This window comes from Ambystoma mexicanum, chromosome 5q (genome assembly GCF_040938575.1).
Source record: "Ambystoma mexicanum isolate Mex_15411 chromosome 5q, UKY_AmexF1_1, whole genome shotgun sequence".
Taxonomy (NCBI): Eukaryota; Metazoa; Chordata; class Amphibia; order Caudata; family Ambystomatidae; genus Ambystoma; species Ambystoma mexicanum.
This window is the reverse complement of record NC_090933.1, coordinates 1,028,018,059-1,028,036,410: the sequence shown is the minus strand read 5'-3', so window position 1 is coordinate 1,028,036,410 and position 18,352 is coordinate 1,028,018,059.

Sequence of the window (18,352 nt, the reverse complement as noted above, 5' to 3'; positions counted from 1 at the left end):
TTAGTCAGAACAAACTCTCATTCAAAGTGTTATCTATGTCTACAAAACTCATCCTCCAACAAACAGTGTTATATAATGAATGTAAACTAATGCTGCATGTTTTTGAATGAATCGTGTGTACATTTCTGGAAATAGAATTTACTTTAGAAAGCTAAAGATCCACACAGCTGACAACAACAAAGTTTGTCAGTATGTTTAAGGAACCTTGGAGCTAAAGTGAACTCCAATTTAAAGTGTTTTCTGTATCAATAGCCTTAGCCATATTCAAAAGTAAGAACTGAATGTTAGACAAACTAGAACTGTGTACCTTAACAATAAGCTATTGAATTTGTTTTTTGAAACTAGGATCAGCCTAAACTGGATACCCAACATGACCAGACGGAACAAAGTTGTAACCATTGTATTTTGAAGACTGGAAAACACTTGAAGTATGTAAAGACAATATTGTTGTATGTGCCATGTGAACTGGGCACAAACCCATATTTGTAACCTCTTAGTTTGGAGATGGGCTGAGCTATGACCAGGACTGTGTATAAATAATATGTTTTGTGATGACCAGGACTCACTCCCCTCACAGTGTTTCTGGTACGCACTGCGAGGTGCTGTGAACCAGATAGCTATCTGCTTTGATATTTGAATCTGTACAGAATGACAGGGTAATTCATAGAAATTCGCTCAAAAGTGGCACACGTGACTGGCGCACAGCGTGCCCGTGCGAATGTCTGCGCCAGCTGCGTGCGCTAAAATTGATTTCCGCGCACAGCGTATTCATGGATTTTCGCATCCAAAACCAGCCGTGGCGCAGCGTGGCGCAGCGACGCTGCAGCAGTGCCAGTTACGCCCCCAAGAACTCCCTCGCGCAAGGAAAAGCATTCAAAATCCCTGAATAATCGCAAGGGCTGCGCTAACCCTGGACCAGTTCACAGGGCTGGCAAACAGCAAACGCCAAGCGGGGAACGTGTATTTCAGTGGTTCGCAGGAAGTTCCACACGCGATTGTCCTGTGTACGTGTGCATTAGGGGTGCGTGGGAAGTATCACACGCAAAATCAGCAGGGTATGTGTATTTCAGGGGTGTGCGGGAAGTATCACACACGATTCCAGCAGGGTACGTGTATTTCAGGGGTGCGCGTGAAGTATCACACGCGATTCCAGCAGGGTACGTGTATTACAGGGGTGCGCTTGAAGTTCCACACGCAATTTCAGCAGGGTACGTGTATTTCAGGGGTACGCGGGAAGTTCCACACGCGATTGGCCCCGTGTGAGCAGGGTACGTGTATTCCAGGGGTGCGCGGGAAGTTCCACACGCGATTTCAGCAGGGTACGTGTATTTCAGGGGTGCGCGGGAAGTTCCACACGCGATTGGCCCTGTGCGAGCAGGGTATGTGTATTTCAGGGGTGTGCGGGAAGTTCCACACGCGATTTCAGCAGGGTACATGTATTTCAGGGGTGAGCGGGAAGTTCCACACGCGATTTCAACAGGGTACGTGTATTTCAGGTGTGCGCGGGAAGTTCCATACGCGACTCCATCAGGGTACGTGTATTTCAGGGGTGCGCGGGAAGTTCCACACGCGATTGGCCCCGTGCGAGCAAGGTACATGTATTCCAGGGGTGCGCGGGAAGTTCCACACGCGATTGGCCCCGTGCGAGCAAGGTACGTGTATTCCAGGGGTGCGCGGGAAGTTCCACACGCAATTGGATCCGTGCGAGCAAGGTACTGTATTCCAGGGGTGCGTGGGAAGTTCCACACGCGATTTCAGCAGGGTACGTGTATTTCAGGGGTACGCGGGAAGTTCCACACGCGATTGGCCCTGTGCGAGCAAGGTACGTGTATTCCAGGGGTGCGCGGGAAGTTCCACACACGATTTCAGCAGGGTACGTGTATTTCAGGGGTGCACGGGAAGTTCCACATGCGATTGGCCCCGTGCGAGCAGGGTACGTGTATTTCAGGGGTGCGCGGGAAGTTCCACATGCGATTGGCCCAGTGCAAGCAGGGTACGTGTATTCCAGGGGTGCGCGGGAAGTTCCACACGCAATTGGATCCGTGCGAGCAAGGTACTGTATTCCAGGGGTGCGTGGGAAGTTCCACACGCGATTTCAGCAAGGTACGTGTATTCCAGGGGTGCGCGGGAAGTTCCACACGTGATTGGCCCCGTGCGAGCAAGGTACGTGTATTCCAGGGGTGAGCGGGAAGTTCCACCCGCGATTTCAGCAGAGTACGTGTATTTCAGGGGTGCATGGGAAGTTCCACATGCGATTGGCCCCGTGCGAGCAGGGTACGTGTATTTCAGGGGTGCGCGGGAAGTTCCACATGCGATTGGCCCCGTGCAAGCAGGGTACGTGTATTCCAGGGGTGCGCGGGAAGTTCCACACGCAATTGGATCCGTGCGAGCAAGGTACTGTATTCCAGGGGTGCGTGGGAAGTTCCACACGCGATTTCAGCAGGGTACGTGTATTTCAGGGGTACACGGGAAGTTCCACACGCGATTCCATCAGGGTACGTGTATTTCAGGGGTGCGCGGGAAGTTCCACACGCGATTGGCCCCGTTCGAGCAAGGTACGTGTATTTCAGGGGTGCGCGGGAAGTTCCACACGCGATTGGCCCCGTGCGAGCAAGGTACGTGTATTCCAGGGCTGCGCGGGACGTTCCACACGCGATTGGCCCCGTGCGAGCAAGGTACGAGTATTCCAGGGGTGCGCGGGAAGTTCCACACGTGATTTCAGCAGGGTACGTGTATTTCAGGGGTGCGCGGGAAGTTCCACAAGCGATTGGCCCCGTGCGAGCAGGGTACGTGTATTGCAGGGGTGCGCGGGAAGTTCCACACGCGATTGGCCCCGTGCAAGCAGGGTACGTGTATTCCAGGGGTGCGCGGGAAGTTCCACACGTGATTGGATCTGTGCGAGCAAGGTACGTGTATTCAAGGGGTGCGTGGGAAGTTCCACATGCGATTTCAGCAGGGTACGTGTATTTCATGGGTGCGCGGGAAGTTCCACACGCGATTCCATCAGGGTACGTGTATTTCAGGGGTGCGTGGGAAGTTCCACACGCGATTGGCCCCGTGTGAGCAAGGTACGTGTATTCCAGGGATGCGCAGGAAGTTCCACATGCGATTTCAGCAGGGTACGTGTATTTCAGGGGTGCGCGGGAAGTTCCACACGCGATTGGCCCCGTGCGAGCAGGGTACGTGTATTTCAGGGGTGCGCGGGAAGTTCCACACGCGATTGGCCCTGTGCGAGCAGGGTACATGTATTTCAGGGGTGCGCGGGAAGTTCCACACGCGGTTGGCCCCGTGCGAGCAGGGTATGCGTATTCCAGGGGTGCGCGGGAAGTTCCACATGCGATTTCAGCAGGGTACGTGTATTTCAGGGGTGCGCAGGAAGTTCCACACGCAATTTCAGCAGGGTACGTGTATTTCAGGGGTTCTGGGGAGTACTACACGTGAATTGGCCGTGTGGGTCCTCCCAGGTGTTCGCTCTACAACCTCCACGGCCCCTGCAGGCAGCCCACACCACGGGGGACTACCCTGCACCCCTGCTCATGTCCCGCAGGCAGTCCATCCACCATGGGCATGCCCCCCAGCCAACCCACATGTCACCTTGTACTACTGATCAACAATGCATGTCTCCCAGCACCCCCACCCCCCAGCAGTCAGGGGCACCCTCCACCAGGCCCCCACTCATGTCTCCCTGCACCCCCACCCCCCAGCAGTCAGGGGCACCCTCCACCAGGCTCCCACTCCTGTCTCCCAGCACCCCCACCCCCCAGCCACCAGGGGCAGCCTCCACCAGGCCCCCACTCATGACTACCACCACCCCCACCCCCCAGCCACCAGGGGCAGCCTCCACCAGGCTCCCACTCATGTCCCCTATTACCCCCACCCCCAGCAGTGCAGGGGCAGCCTCCACCAGGCTCCCACTCCTGTCTCCCTGCACCCCCACCCCCCAGAAGTCCAGCAGTCAGGGACACCCTCAACCAGGCCCCCACTCCTGTCTCCCTGCACCCCTTACCCCCTAGCAGTCAGGGGCACCCTCCACCAGGCTCCCACTCCTGTCTCCCAGCACCCCCACCGGCCAGCAGTCAGGGGCAGCCTCCACCAGGCCCCAACTCCTGTCTCCCTGCACCCCCACCCCCCAGCAGTGCAGGGGCAGCCTCCACCAGGCCCCCACTCATGTCCCCTATTACCCCCACCCCCCAGCAGTGCAGGGGCAGCCTCCACCAGGCCCCCACTCATGTCTCCCAGCACCCCCACCCCCCAGCAGTGCAGGGGCAGCTTCCACCAGGGCCCCACCCATGTCTACCACCACCCCCACCCCCCAGCAGTGCAGGGGCAGCCTCCACCAGGCCCCCACTCATGTCTACCACCACCCCCACACCCCAGCCACCAGGGGAAGCCTCCACCAGGCCCTCACCCATGTCTCCCACCACCCCCTCCCCCCAGCCACCAGGGGCAGCCTCCACCAGGCCCCCACCCATGTCTCCCACCACCCCCACCCCACAGCCACCAGGGGCAGCCTCCACCAGGCCCCCACTCCTGTCTCCCTGCACCCCCACCCCCCAGCAGTGCAGGGGCAGCCTCCACCAGGCCCCCACTCAAGTCCCCTATTACTCCCACCCCCCAGCAGTGCAGGGGCAGCCTCCACCAGGCCCCCACTCATGTCTACCACCACCCCCACCCCCCAGCAGTACAGGGGCAGCCTCCACCAGGCCCCCACTCCTGTTTCCCTGCACCCCCACCCCCCAGCAGTCGGGGCACCCTCAACCAGGCCCCCACTCCTGTCTCCCTGCACCCCTTACCTCCCAGCAGTCAGGGGCACCCTCCACCAGGCTCCCACTCCTGTCTCCCAGCACCCCCAGCCCACAGCAGTCAGGGGCAGCCTCCACCAGGCCCCCACTCCTGTCTCCCTGCACCCCACCCCCCAGCAGTGCAGGGGCAGCCTCCACCAGGCCCCCACTCATGTCCCCTATTACCCCACCCCCCAGCAGTGCAGGGGCAGCCTCCACCAGGCCCCCACTCATGTCTACCACCACCCCCACCCCCCAGCAGTGCAGGGGCAGCCTCCACCAGGCCCCCACTCATGTCTACCACCACCCCCACACCCCAGCCACCAGGGGAAGCCTCCACCAGGCCCTCACCCATGTCTCCCACCACCCCCTCCCCCCAGCCACCAGGGGCAGCCTCCACCAGGCCCCCACCCATGTCTCCCACCACCCCCACCCCACAGCCACCAGGGGCAGCCTCCACCAGGCCCCCACTCCTGTCTCCCTGCACCCCCACCCCCCAGCAGTGCAGGGGCAGCCTCCACCAGGCCCCCACTCAAGTCCCCTATTACTCCCACCCCCCAGCAGTGCAGGGGCAGCCTCCACCAGGCCCCCACTCATGTCTACCACCACCCCCACCCCCCAGCAGTGCAGGGGCAGCCTCCACCAGGCCCCCACTCCTGTTTCCCTGCACCCCCACCCCCCAGCAGTCGGGGCACCCTCAACCAGGCCCCCACTCCTGTCTCCCGCCACCCCTTACCTCCCAGCAGTCAGGGGCACCCTCCACCAGGCTCCCACTCCTGTCTCCCAGCACCCCCAGCCCACAGCAGTCAGGGGCAGCCTCCACCAGGCCCCCACTCCTGTCTCCCTGCACCCCACCCCCCAGCAGTGCAGGGGCAGCCTCCACCAGGCCCCCACTCATGTCCCCTATTACCCCACCCCCCAGCAGTGCAGGGGCAGCCTCCACCAGGCCCCCACTCATGTCTACCACCACCCCCACCCCCCAGCAGTGCAGGGGCAGCCTCCACCACTCCCCCACTCCTGTCTCCCTGCACCCGCAGCCTCCAGCAGTCAGGGCACCCTCAAACAGGCCCCCACTCCTGTCTCCCTGCACCCCTTACCTCCCAGCAGTCAGGGGCACCCTCCACCAGGCTCCCACTCCTGTCTCCCAGCACCCCCAGCCCACAGCAGTCAGGGGCAGCCTCCACCAGGCCCCCACTCCTGTCTCCCTGCACCCCACCCCCCAGCAGTGCAGGGGCAGCCTCCACCAGGCCCCCACTCACGTCCTCTATTACCCCACCCCCCAGCAGTGCAGGGGCAGCCTCCACCAGGCCCCCACTCATGTCTACCACCACCCCCACCCCCCAGCAGTGCAGGGGCAGCCTCCACCACTCCCCCACTCCTGTCTCCCTGCACCCCCAGCCCCCAGCAGTCAGGGCACCCTCAACCAGGCCCCCACTCCTGTCTCCCTGCACCCCTTACCCCCCAGCAGTCAGGGGCACACCTCACCAGGATCCCACTCCTGTCTCCCAGCACCCCCACCCCCCATCCACCAGGGGCAGCCTCCACCAGGCCCCCACTCATGTCTACCACCACCCCCAACCCCCAGCCACCAGGGGCAGCCTCCACCAGGCCCCCACCCATGTCTCCCGCCACCCCCACCCCCCAGCAGTGCAGAGGCAGCCTCCACCAGGCCCCCACCCATGTCTCCCACCACCCCCACCCCCCCAGCCACCAGGGGCAGCCTCCACCAGGCCCCCACTCATGTCTCCCACCACCCCCACCCCCCAGCAGTGCAGGGGCAGCCTCCACCAGGGCCCCACCCATGTCTACCACCACCCCCACCCCCCAGCAGTGCAGGGGCAGCCTCCACCAGGCCCCCACTCATGTCTACCACCACCCCCACCCCCCCAGCCACCAGGGGCAGCCTCCACCGGGCCCCCACTCATGTCTCCCACCACCCCACCCCCCAGCAGTGCAGGGGCAGCCTCCACCAGGCCCCCACTCACGTCCTCTATTACCCCACCCCCCAGCAGTGCAGGGGCAGCCTCCACCAGGCCCCCACTCATGTCTACCACCACCCCCACCCCCCAGCAGTGCAGGGGCAGCCTCCACCACTCCCCCACTCCTGTCTCCCTGCACCCCCAGCCCCCAGCAGTCAGGGCACCCTCAACCAGGCCCCCACTCCTGTCTCCCTGCACCCCTTACCCCCCAGCAGTCAGGGGCACACCTCACCAGGATCCCACTCCTGTCTCCCAGCACCCCCACCCCCCATCCACCAGGGGCAGCCTCCACCAGGCCCCCACTCATGTCTACCACCACCCCCAACCCCCAGCCACCAGGGGCAGCCTCCACCAGGCCCCCACCCATGTCTCCCGCCACCCCCACCCCCCAGCAGTGCAGAGGCAGCCTCCACCAGGCCCCCACCCATGTCTCCCACCACCCCCACCCCCCCAGCCACCAGGGGCAGCCTCCACCAGGCCCCCACTCATGTCTCCCACCACCCCCACCCCCCAGCAGTGCAGGGGCAGCCTCCACCAGGGCCCCACCCATGTCTACCACCACCCCCACCCCCCAGCAGTGCAGGGGCAGCCTCCACCAGGCCCCCACTCATGTCTACCACCACCCCCACCCCCCCAGCCACCAGGGGCAGCCTCCACCGGGCCCCCACTCATGTCTCCCACCACCCCACCCCCCAGCAGTGCAGGGGCAGCCTCCACCAGGGCCCCACCCATGTCTACCACCACCCCCACCGCCAGCAGTGTAGGGGCAGCCTCCACCAGGCCCCACTCATGTCCCCTATTACCCCCACCCCCCAGCAGTGCAGGGGCAGCCTCCACCAGGCCCCCACTCATGTCTCCCATCACCCCCACCACCCAGCAGTGCAGGGGCAGCCTCCACCAGGCCCCCACCCATGTCTACCACCACCCCCACCCCCCAGCAGTGCAGGGGCAGCCTCCACCAGGCCCCCCACTCATGTTTCCCATCACCCCCACCCCCCCAGCAGTGCAGGGGCAGCCTCCACCAGGCCCCCACTCATGTCTACCACCACCCCCACCCCCCAGCAGTGCAGGGGCAGCCTCCACCAGGCCCCCACCCATGTCACCCACCACCCCCACCCCCCAGCCACCAGGGGCAGCCTCCACCAGGCCCCCACCCATGTCTCCCACCACCCCCACCCCCCAGCCACCAGGGGCAGCCTCCACCAGGCCCCCACTCATGTCTCCCGCCACCCCACCCCCCAGCAGTGCAGGGGCAGCGTCCACCAGGGCCCCACCCATGTCTACCACCACCCCCACCCCCCAGCAGTGCATGGGCAGCCTCCACCAGGCCCCCACTCATGTCCCCGATTACCCCCACCCCCTAGCAGTGCAGGGGCAGCCTCCACCAGGCCCCCACTCATGTCTCTCATCACCACCACCCACCAGCAGTGCAGGGGCAGCCTCCACCAGGCCCCCACCCATGTCTACCACCACCCTCACCCCCCAGCAGTGCAGGGGCAGCCTCCACCAGGCCCCCACCCATGTCTCCCACCACCCCCACCCCCCAGCCACCAGGGGCAGCCTCCACTAGGCCCCCACCGATGTCTGTCACCACCCCCACCCCCCAGCCACCAGGGGCAGCCTCCACCAGGCCCCCACTCCTGTCTCCCTGCACCCCCACCCCCCAGCAGTGCAGGGGCAGCCTCCACAAGGACCCCACTCATGTCTACCACTACCCCCACCCCCCAGCAGTGCAGGGGCAGCCTCCACCAGGCCCCCACTCCTGTCTCCCTGCACCCCCACCCCCAGCAGTCAGGGGCACCCTCAACCAGGCCCCCACTCCTGTCTCCCTGCATCCCTTACCCCCCAGCAGTCAGGGGCACCCTCCACCAGGCTCCCACTCCTGTCTCCCAGCACCCCCACCCCCCAGCAGTCAGGGGCATCCTCCACTTGGCCCCCACTCCTGTCTCCCTGTACCCCGAACCCCAGCAGTGCAGGGGCAGCCTCCACCAGGCCCCCACTCATGTCCCCTATTACCCCCACCCCCCAGCAGTGCAGGGGCAGCCTCCGCCAGGTCCCCACTCATGTCTACCACCACCCCCACCCCCAGCCACCAGGGGCAGCCTCCACCAGGCCCCCACCCATGTCTCCCACCACCCCCACCCCCCAGCAGTGCAGGGGCAGCCTCCACAAGGCCCTCACCCATGTCTCCCACCACCCCCACTCCCCAGCAGTGCACGGGCAGCCTCCACCAGGCCCCCACTCATGTCTCCCACTACCCCCACCCCCCAGCAGTGCACGGGCAGCCTCCACCAGGCCCCCACTCCTGTCTCCCTGCAACCCCACCCCCCAGCAGTGAGGGGCACCCTCAACCAGGCCCCCACTCCTGTCTCCCTGCACCCCTTACCTGCCAGCAGTCAGGGGCACCCTCCACCAGGCTCCCATTCCTGTCTCCCAGCACCCCCACCCCCCAGCAGTCAGGGGCAGCCTCCACCAGGCCCCCACTCCTGTCTCCCTGCACCCCCATCCCCCAGCAGTGCAGGGGCGGCCTCCACCAGGCCCCCACTCATGTCCCCTATTACCCCACCCCCAGCAGTGCAGGGGCAGCATCCACCAGGCCCCCACTCATGTCTACCACCACCCCACCCCCCAGCAGTGCAGGGGCAGCCTCCACCAGTCCCCCACTCCTGTCTCCCTGCACCCCACCCCCCATCAGTCAGGGGCACCCTCAACCAGGCCCCCACTCATGTCTCCCTGCACCCCTTACCCCCCAGAAGTCAGGGGCACCCTCCACCAGGCTCCCACTCCTGTCTCCCAGCACCCCCACCCCCCAGCAGTCAGGGGCATCCTCCACTTGGCCCCCACTCCTGTCTCCCTGTACCCCGAACCCCAGCAGTGCAGGGGCAGCCTCCACCAGGCCCCCACTCATGTCCCCTATTACCCCCACCCCCCAGCAGTGCAGGGGCAGCCTCCGCCAGGTCCCCACTCATGTCTACCACCACCCCCACCCCCAGCCACCAGGGGCAGCCTCCACCAGGCCCCCACCCATGTCTCCCACCACCCCCACCCCCCAGCGGTGCAGGGGCAGCCTCCACAAGGCCCTCACCCATGTCTCCCACCACCCCCACTCCCCAGCAGTGCACGGGCAGCCTCCACCAGGCCCCCACTCATGTCTCCCACTACCCCCACCCCCCAGCAGTGCACGGGCAGCCTCCACCAGGCCCCCACTCCTGTCTCCCTGCAACCCCACCCCCCAGCAGTGAGGGGCACCCTCAACCAGGCCCCCACTCCTGTCTCCCTGCACCCCTTACCTGCCAGCAGTCAGGGGCACCCTCCACCAGGCTCCCATTCCTGTCTCCCAGCACCCCCACCCCCCAGCAGTCAGGGGCAGCCTCCACCAGGCCCCCACTCCTGTCTCCCTGCACCCCCATCCCCCAGCAGTGCAGGGGCGGCCTCCACCAGGCCCCCACTCATGTCCCCTATTACCCCACCCCCAGCAGTGCAGGGGCAACATCCACCAGGCCCCCACTCATGTCTACCACCACCCCACCCCCCAGCAGTGCAGGGGCAGCCTCCACCAGTCCCCCACTCCTGTCTCCCTGCACCCCACCCCCCATCAGTTAGGGGCACCCTCAACCAGGCCCCCACTCATGTCTCCCTGCACCCCTTACCCCCCAGAAGTCAGGGGCACCGTCCACCAGGCTCCCACTCCTGTCTCCCAGCACCCCCACCCCCCAGCCACCAGGGGCAGCCTCCACCAGGCCCCCACTCATGTCTACCACCACCCCCACCCCCCAGCCACCAGGGGCAGCCTCCGCCAGGCCCCCACCCATGTCTCCCACCACCCCCACCCCCCAACAGTGCAGGGGCAGCCTCCACAAGGCCCCCACCCATGTCTCCCACCACCCCCACCCCCCAGCCACCAGGGGCAGCCTCCGCCAGGCTCCCACTCATGTCCCCGATTACCCCCACCCCCTAGCAGTGCAGGGGCAGCCTCCACCAGGCCCCCACTCATGTCTCTCATCACCACCACCCACCAGCAGTGCAGGGGCAGCCTCCACCAGGCCCCCACCCATGTCTACCACCACCCTCACCCCCCAGCAGTGCAGGGGCAGCCTCCACCAGGCCCCCACCCATGTCTCCCACCACCCCCACCCCCCAGCCACCAGGGGCAGCCTCCACTAGGCCCCCACCGATGTCTGTCACCACCCCCACCCCCCAGCCACCAGGGGCAGCCTCCACCAGGCCCCCACTCCTGTCTCCCTACACCCCCACCCCCCAGCAGTGCAGGGGCAGCCTCCACCAGGCCCCCACTCATGTCCCCTATTACCCCCACCCCCCAGCAGTGCAGGGGCAGCCTCCACAAGGACCCCACTCATGTCTACCACTACCCCCACCCCCCAGCAGTGCAGGGGCAGCCTCCACCAGGCCCCCACTCCTGTCTCCCTGCACCCCCACCCCCCAGCAGTCAGGGGCACCCTCAACCAGGCCCCCACTCCTGTCTCCCTGCATCCCTTACCCCCCAGCAGTCAGGGGCACCCTCCACCAGGCTCCCACTCCTGTCTCCCAGCACCCCCACCCCCCAGCAGTCAGGGGCATCCTCCACTTGGCGCCCACTCCTGTCTCCCTGTACCCCGAACCCCAGCAGTGCAGGGGCAGCCTCCACCAGGCCCCCACTCATGTCCCCTATTACCCCCACCCCCCAGCAGTGCAGGGGCAGCCTCCGCCAGGTCCCCACTCATGTCTACCACCACCCCCACCCCCAGCCACCAGGGGCAGCCTCCACCAGGCCCCCACCCATGTCTCCCACCACCCCCACCCCCCAGCAGTGCAGGGGCAGCCTCCACAAGGCCCTCACCCATGTCTCCCACCACCCCCACCCCCCAGCAGTGCACGGGCAGCCTCCACCAGGCCCCCACTCATGTCTCCCACTACCCCCACCCCACAGCAGTGCACGGGCAGCCTCCACCAGGCCCCCACTCCTGTCTCCCTGCAACCCCACCCCCCAGCAGTGAGGGGCACCCTCAACCAGGCCCCCACTCCTGTCTCCCTGCACCCCTTACCTGCCAGCAGTCAGGGGCACCCTCCACCAGGCTCCCATTCCTGTCTCCCAGCACCCCCACCCCCCAGCAGTCAGGGGCAGCCTCCACCAGGCCCCCACTCCTGTCTCCCTGCACCCCCATCCCCCAGCAGTGCAGGGGCGGCCTCCACCAGGCCCCCACTCATGTCCCCTATTACCCCACCCCCAGCAGTGCAGGGGCAGCATCCACCAGGCCCCCACTCATGTCTACCACCACCCCACCCCCCAGCAGTGCAGGGGCAGCCTCCACCAGTCCCCCACTCCTGTCTCCCTGCACCCCACCCCCCATCAGTCAGGGGCACCCTCAACCAGGCCCCCACTCATGTCTCCCTGCACCCCTTACCCCCCAGAAGTCAGGGGCACCGTCCACCAGGCTCCCACTCCTGTCTCCCAGCACCCCCACCCCCCAGCCACGAGGGGCAGCCTCCACCAGGCCCCCACTCATGTCTACCACCACCCCCAACCCCCAGCCACCAGGGGCAGCCTCCGCCAGGCCCCCACCCATGTCTCCCACCACCCCCACCCCCCAACAGTGCAGGGGCAGCCTCCACAAGGCACCCACCCATGTCTCCCACCACCCCCACCCCCCAGCCACCAGGGGCAGCCTCCGCCAGGCCCCCACTCATGTCTCCCACCACCCCCACCCCCCAGCAGTGCAGGGGCAGCCTCCACCAGGGCCACACCCATGTCTACCACCACCCCCACCCCCCAGCAGTGCAGGGGCAGCCTCCACCAGGCCCCCACTCATGTCTAAAACCACCCCCACCCCCAGCCACCAGGGGCAGCCTCCACCAGGCCCCCACTCATGTCTCCCACCACCCCCACCCCCCAGCAGTGCAGGGGCAGCCTCCACCAGGGCCCCATTCATGTCCCCTATTACCCCCACCCCTCAGCAGTAGAGGGGCAGCCTCCACCAGGCGCCCACTCATGTTTCCCATCACCCCCACCACCCAGCAGTGCAGGGGCAGCCTCCACCAGGCCCCCACCCATGTCTACCACCACCCCCACCCCCCAGCAGTGCAGGGGCAGCCTCCACCAGGCCCCCACTCATGTTTCCCATTACCCCCACACCCCCCCCAGCAGTGCAGGGGCAGCCTCCACCAGGCCCCCACTCATGTCTACCACCACCCCCACCCCCCAGCAGTGCAGGGGCAGCCTCCACCAGAATCCCACCCATGTCTCCCACCAACCCCACCCCCCAGCCACCAGGGGCAGCCTCCACCAGGCCCCCACCCATGTCTCCCACCACCCCCACCCCCCAGCCACCAGGGGCAGCCTCCACCAGGCCCCCACTCATGTCTCCCACCACCTCCATCACCCAGCAGTGCAGGGGCAGCCTCCACCAGGCCCCCACTCATGTTTCCCATCACCCAGCAGTGCAGGGGCAGCCTCCACCAGGCCCCCACCCATGTCTACCACCTCCCCCACCCCCCAGCAGTGCAGGGGCAGCCTCCACCAGGCCCCCACTCATGTTTACCATCACCCCCACACCCCCCAACAGTGCAGGGGCAGCCTCCACCAGGCCCCCACTCATGTCTACCCCCACCCCCACCCCCCAGCAGTGCAGGGGCAGCCTCCACCAGAACCCCACCCATGTCTCCCACCACCCCCACCCCCCAGCCACAAGGGGCAGCCTCCACCAGGCCCCCACCCATGTCTCCCACCACCCCCACCCCCCAGCCACCAGGGGCAGCCTCCACCAGGCCCACACTCATGTCTCCCACCACCCCCACCCCCCAGCAGTGCAGGGGCAGCCTCCACCATGGCCCCACCTATGTCTACCACCACCCCCACCCTCCAGCGGTGCATGGGCAGCCTCCACCAGGCCCCCACTCATGTCCCCTATTACCCCCACCCCCTAGCAGTGCAGGGGCAGCCTCCACCAGGCCCCCACTCATGTCTCCCATCACCCCCACCCCCCAGCAGTGCAGGGGCAGCCTCCACCAGGCCCCCACCCATGTCTACCACCACCCTCACCCCCCAGCAGTGCAGGGGCAGCCTCCACCAGGCCCCCACTCATGTCTCCCATCACCCCCACCCCCCAGCAGTGCAGGGGCAGCCTCCACCAGGCCCCCACTCATGTCTACCACCACCCCCACCCCCCAGCAGTGCAGGGGCAGCCTCCACCAGGCCCCCACCCATGTCTCCCACCACCCCCACCCCCCAGCCACCAGGGGCAGCCTCCACCAGGCCCCCACCCATGTCTCCCACCACCCCCACCCCCCAGCCACCAGGGGCAGCCTCCACCAGGCCCCCACCCATGTCTCCCACCACCCCCACCCCCCAGCCACCAGGGGCAGCTTCCACCAGGCCCCCACTCCTGTCTCCCTGCACCCCCACCCCCCAGCAGTGCAGGGGCAGCCTCCACCAGGCCCCCACTCATGTCCCCTATTACCCCCAGCCCCCAGCAGTGCAGGGGCAGCCTCCACCAGGCCCCCACCCCTGTCTCCCTGCACCCCCACCCCCCAGCAGTCAGGGGCACCCTCAACCAGGCCCCCACTCCTGTCTCCCTGCACCCCTTACCCCCCAGCAGTCAGGGGCACCCTCCACCAGGCTCCCACTCCTGTCTCCCAGCACCCTCACCCCCAGCAGTCAGGGGCAGCCTCCACCAGGACCCCACTCCTGTCTTCCTGTACCCCACCCCCCAGCAGTGCAGGGGCATCCTCCACCAGGCCCCCACTCATGTCCCCTATTACCCCCAACCCCCAGCAGTGCAGGGGCAGCCTCCGCCAGGCCCCCACTCATGTCTACCACCACCCCCACCCCCAGCCACCAGGGGCAGCCTCCACCAGGCCCCCACCCATGTCTCCCACCACCCCCACCCCCCCAGCCACCAGGGGCAGCCTCCACCAGGCCCCCACTCCTGTCTCCCAGCACCCCCACCCCCAGCAGTCAGGGGCAGCCTCCACCAGGCCCCCACTCCTGTCTTCCTGTACCCCACCCCCCAGCAGTGCAGGGGCATCCTCCACCAGGCCCCCACTCATGTCCCCTATTACCCCCAACCCCCAGCAGTGCAGGGGCAGCCTCCGCCAGGCCCCCACCCATGTCTCCCACCACCCCCACCCCCCCAGCCACCAGGGGCAGCCTCCACCAGGCCCCCACCCATGTCTCCCACCACCCCCACCCCCCAGCAGTCAGGGGCACCCTCAACCAGTCCCCCACTCCTGTCTCCCAGCACCCCCACCCCCCAGCAGTCAGGGGCAGCCTCCACCAGGCCCCCACTCCTGTCTACCTGCACCCCCACCCCCCAGCAGTGCAGGGGCAGCCTCCACCAGGCCCCCACTCATGGCCCCTATTACCCCCACCCCCCAGCAGTGCAGGGGCAGCCTCCGCCAGGCCCCCACTCATGTCTACCACCACCCCCACCCCCAGCCACCAGGGGCAGCCTCCACCAGGCCCCCACCCATGTCTCCCACCACCCCCACCCCCAGCAGTGCAGGGGCAGCCTCCACCAGGCCCCCACCCATGTCTCCCACCACCCCCACCCCCCAGCCACCAGGGGCAGCCTCCACCAGGCCCCCACTCATTTCTCCGACCACCCCCACTCCCCAGCAGTGCAGGGGCAGCCTCCACCAGGGCCCCACCCATGTCTACCACCACCCCCACCCCCAAGCCACCAGGGGCAGCCTCCACCAGGCCCCCACTCATGTCTCCCACCACCCCCACCCCCCAGCAGTGCAGGGGCAGCCTCCATCAGGGCCCCACCCATGTCTACAACCACCCCCACCCCCCAGCAGTGCAGGGGCAGCCTCCGCCAGGCCCCCACTCATGTCTACCACCACCCCCACCCCCAGCCACCAGGGGCAGCCTCCACCAGGCCCCCACCCATGTCTCCCACCACCCCCACCCCCAGCAGTGCAGGGGCAGCCTCCACCAGGCCCCCACCCATGTCTCCCACCACCCCCACCCCCCAGCCACCAGGGGCAGCCTCCACCAGGCCCCCACTCATTTCTCCGACCACCCCCACTCCCCAGCAGTGCAGGGGCAGCCTCCACCAGGGCCCCACCCATGTCTACCACCACCCCCACCCCCAAGCCACCAGGGGCAGCCTCCACCAGGCCCCCACTCATGTCTCCCACCACCCCCACCCCCCAGCAGTGCAGGGGCAGCCTCCATCAGGGCCCCACCCATGTCTACAACCACCCCCACCCCCAGCAGTGCAGGGGCAGCCTCCACCAGGCCCCCACTCATGTCTCCCACCACCCCCACACCCAGCCACCAGGGGCACCCTCCACCAGGCTCCCACTCCTGTCTCCCAGCACCCCCACCCCCCAGCCACCAGGGGCAGCCTCCACCAGGCCCCCACTCATATCCCCTATTACCCCCACCCCCCGCAGTGCATGGGGCAGCCTCCACCAGGCCCCCACTTATGTCCAACTCATGTTCCCCTGCACCCCCACCCCCCAGCACTGTGGGGCACCTGCCAGCAGGCCCCCACTCATGTCCAACTCATGTTCCCCTGCACCCCCACCCCCCAGCACTGTGGGGCACCTGCCAGCAGGCCCACACTCATGTCCAACTCATGTTCCCCTGCACCCCCACCCTCCAGCCCTGTGGGGCACCTGCCAGCAGGCCCCCACACATGTCCAACTCATGTTCCCCAGCCAACATGTCATCACAATCTAGATCCCTGGTCCCTATGGTCAGCCTCCAAATGCAAAACACCCACCCGAGTATTGCATCCACCCACTCAGGAATGGCAATAACATGATAGAACAGCAATTGCAAGTTTGGAAACGAACACATGTCCCTCACATACACCCAATGGGTGTCAGTGAATCTCAAAACACATATCATGATATGCATGAAACCAATGAGATGATACCACACATTGAAGTTTGATCAAAAAATATGTATTAAAGGAAACATGAATTGATTCAAAAATAAACTAACAGAAATGGGAATCTAAAAAAAGTAAAAAGAAGCATGTCCGTGAAAAAATGCAAAACCAAAATCAGAATCCAAGTGAATGGTGTCCAAAGTCACAGTCCACAAAAGAAAATCCAAGTGGAAATTATAATTGAAAGCCATTGCTCCATGGGTAAATTGTAAAAAGAAAAGAAAATCCAACAGTGAACTATGTACAGGTGAACAAGCCAGGGTCCATGATCCCAACAAAAGAAATGAAACCTATCTAACAACACTACCTAATAAAAAATAACTATATAAAAAAATGTGGCCCATTGTGCAAAAGGTCCAAAGAAAATGCAAAAACAAAGGAAACCTAACACTAACTATATAACTATTTACATGGGCAGCGGGCTAGTCCAACGGCTCACTGGATGTTGTCATGGGCCAGGGCATCATCGAACTCCTGTTCAATGGCTTGGAGGCGGGCATGTTCCTGGGCCCCGAGGTCTCGCAGGGATAAAGCAGTGTCCAGCTCCAACTCCCTGCGAAGACCCTTGAGGCACTCAGCCTGCCTCAGCGCCCTCCGCATGGTGTTTTCCGCTCTGACCATTGTGAGCCATTCCTCCCCTGCCCGCTGCCGCTCCGCACCTATCTGCTGGCCCAACCGCTCCCACACGGAAGCCACTCCCATTCCAGGGTTCTACTGCCCTCCGGCCGATGCCTGCACCCCGTATGTTGATGGCCCCGAGCCATGATGCCTCCCACGTCGAGGCTGCCGCTGCCTCCGACGTAACTGCCTGTGCCAGCACGAGGGCATCCAGGTTGATGGAATCCACCGACGCCGTCGTGCACGTGCCCTGCCCGATGATGCCGTCACATCCTCCATCTGCTGGGGTCCAGTTGCTGGTGTGTCCACCCCTGCTGGACCTCCGACTCCCGACTGTGGCAGGGATGGGATCCCCACTGAGCCGGCTGCATTGTTTGGGGCAGGTCCACAGGGGGATCTGGTGGCATCTGGGCCGGAAGACGGCATGGAGAAGGACTGGTGCATAGTCTCCACAGAGGAGGAGAGGGTCGCCAGATTGGCCGTCACATGTAGGAAAGCCCCGACCATGGCCGATCCCAACTGGCCCACGCCGGCACGGTGCTCTCCGTGATGACGTGCATGCTCCTCCTGGGAAGCACTCACCTCATCATGAATGGCACCTGTGCGCAACGCGACACCAATCAGGACTTTCTCCATACGGCCAGGGGTCCCCTCGTCCGCAGGTGGAGGGGAGTCAGATGACATGGACATCCCCCCTACCTGCGGACGGGCCTGGGATGGGGCATCCCTGCTGGTGCATGGTGGTGCAGTCACAGTGTCAGGGACAGTGACATGCACAGGCCCCTCCACGGCGACCTGTGCTGCCTCCTGCCCCTGTACTGCAACACTTGCACCAGCAGGGATGCCCCCACCAGGCCCCATGTGCGCCTCAGTAGCGGCCTCCTCCTCCTCTGTGGAAACCACCAACCTGGATGGCTCCACCCCGTCTTCCGCCGTTGCAAGCCCCTGTGGGGGCTCACCCACCCCTTCCGCTGCAGCTGTGGGGGCATCCCCGCCGCTTTGCTCCACAGAGCCGTCCCCGCCCTCTTCTTCACGTGGCGCTGTGTAGAGGGAGACATAGAGCATCAGGGTAGTG